The sequence below is a fragment of the Mandrillus leucophaeus genome, unplaced genomic scaffold (assembly GCF_000951045.1).
Source record: "Mandrillus leucophaeus isolate KB7577 unplaced genomic scaffold, Mleu.le_1.0 Scaffold28, whole genome shotgun sequence".
In the NCBI taxonomy this organism is placed as follows: Eukaryota; Metazoa; Chordata; class Mammalia; order Primates; family Cercopithecidae; genus Mandrillus; species Mandrillus leucophaeus.
In genome coordinates, this window is record NW_012102920.1 from 3,834,669 (window position 1) to 3,837,141 (window position 2,473).

At 57.5% G+C, this 2,473-nt stretch overlaps 1 pseudogene; it reads left to right on the forward strand.

The window, feature by feature from the left end:
- LOC105543339 overlaps positions 1-2,473 on the forward strand; it is a 41,208-nt pseudogene that overhangs the window by 19,936 nt on the left and 18,799 nt on the right.

Sequence of the window (2,473 nt, forward strand, 5' to 3'; positions counted from 1 at the left end):
GGACGAGGTGAGGGTTGGGCCCTGGTGTCTGTATGAGGTGAGTGGATAACTAGGGCATGTTTGGGGGACTGGGTTGTCCGATGCCGAGACCCTAGGGAAAGGTTTGGCCCAAACTGTGCTGGGGCGTGTCCTCTAGGGGTCAGCCTGGACCTCCGTCTCTATTCTCCCTACCTTTACTTCCCTACCTTCAGTCCCTGGACTGACCCTGGTCTCCCTTCCTTCACCCTCTTGACACCTCTCCGGGTCTGACTTGCCCGTGTACCATGGGTCAGAGCCCACCCCTTCCAGGCCTCCCAGTGCTTCCCTGCACAGATTCTGGGATCATTCACTACTGACTGCCCTGCTAGGGTGTCAGCTGTCAGATCCCCCTCAGCCCCCCAACTCAGCTCTCCTCTGAAGCGCTCACTGTAGACTCCCAGTGGTCACTGTCTCCAGGGCCAAAGGCTAGAAACTTCACCTGCCTCACCAACAACATTCTCAGGATCGATTGCTACTGGTCTGTCCCAGAGCTGGGCCAGGGCTCCCGGCCCGGGCTCCTCTTCACTAGGTGAGGGTGGAGGGCCATGGCCACCTGGACGGGGATGAGGGTGGGGTCCCCAGGATTGTAGCAGATATGCCAGGACAGTGTAGCAGCCCGGGGATGCTGACATATGTCCTTTCCAGCAACCAGGCTCCTGGCGGCACACACAAGTGCATCTTGCAGGGCAGTGAGTGCACTGTGGTGCTGCCGCCTGAGGCAGTGCTCCTGCCATCCGACAATTTCATCATCACTTTCTACCACTGCGTGTCTGGGAGGAAGCAGGTCAGCCTGGTGGAGCTGTAGTACCTGCCCTGGAGACACAGTGAACAGCGGCTATAAGCCTGGAGCAGGGCCCCTCGGCAAGAACATCCTGGCTGCTTGGGGCTAGAAGAAGGGCCCTGCAGGCTGTGACCCCTGTGGCCCAGTGAGTGTTCTCAGTCCCTGCCAAGTGAGATCCAGGGCTGGGGGCAGGCTTGGCCCCTGGGAGGGGAAGGCCCACGTGGTTACTGCAGGGGCCAGAGGAAGTCACTGCTGTCCTGTCCCACCTGGGGCTTTTCTGGACCAGTCTCCCAGTGAGGTGCCTGGTCTGAAAGGGCCTTGACCATGCCCCTTGGGAATCTTGCAGATCCCCAGTCTTGGGTGTGTGACTGACACCCCAGACCGATGGGGCTTCAGCCTTACATGGATTCTCTCTGTTCCAGTGAAGCTGGACCCACTCTTTGACTCACAGAACATGTCAGCTCTGGCCCCTGCATCCTGATCTGCAGCATCAGTCCTGCCGTGGAGCCAACGTCACTCTTCTCGGCTATGAGCTGGGCGTCAAGAGGCAGGAAGAGGCCTGGGAGGTAACACTTTGACTGGCTTCCCCTGGGGTCCTCTCTCCTGGGAGCAGCAGTCCAGGGCAGACTCCCCACTCTAAATAAGGAGAGGTCAACTCGGAGTGAAGAGCAGGGGAGGAACTGGAGCCAGGTGTGTGTGTGAACACACATGCTGACATGCACACGTGTGTGCTTCTTGTGTGTGTATGTGAACAGGGTGAGCGTGCCTGTGTTTGTGAGTGTGTACATGTGTGATAAGTGTGCATGTGTTTACGTGTGTGCACATGTAAGCGTGCCCATGTTTGTGTTTGTAAGTGTACCTGTGAGTGTGCCTGTGCCTTGTGTTTGTATATGTGAGTGTGCACGTGGGCATGTCTATGTGTACGAGTGTGTATGTGAGTGTGGTGAGTTGCTTCTGTGCACACGCTTGTGTGTGTGACTGTGCATGCAAGTGTGAGGAGTGTGAAAGTGTGCCTGTAGACATGTCTGCCTGTGTGTGCATGTGTGTATGGGTGGGCAGATGCAGCCGTATCTGCGTGTGAGTGTGAGTGTGCCTTCTCTCTGTGTGTGTGCATGTGAATGTGGTGAGTGTACCTGTGTGAACACAGGTGTGTTCCTGTGTATGCTGTGTGAGCATGTGCGTTTGTGTATTCTTGAGGACTGAGGAACCCAGCCCCACCTTCAGCACCTGCTAACTGCCCCTACCCCCGCAGCGAGCCCAGCACGGGGATCACATTGTCGGGGTGACCTGGCTCATACTTGAAGCCTTTGAGCTGGACCCCGGCTTTATCCTTGAGGCCAGGCAGCGTGTCCGGATGGCCACACTGGAGGATGACGTGGCAGAGGAGGAGCGTTACACAGGCCAGTGGAGTGAGTGGAGCCAGCCTGTGTGCTTCCAGGCTCCCCAGAGACAAGGTGGGCGCTGCTATGGCTGCTGCACTTCCAGAGTCTAGGCTGGGCGTCCTCTCCCCTCATCACCTCACCCCTGCACCCTTTCATCCTCCTGGAAGCCCCTCCCTGAGGCAGCCAGGCCCCAGTTGACCCACTTCCTCTGAAGGTCTGAGGTCTATAGGAAGGAAACAAACACCTGACAATTCTGGGGCTTCCTGGGAACCCGTAGTCAGTGACTTCTGTT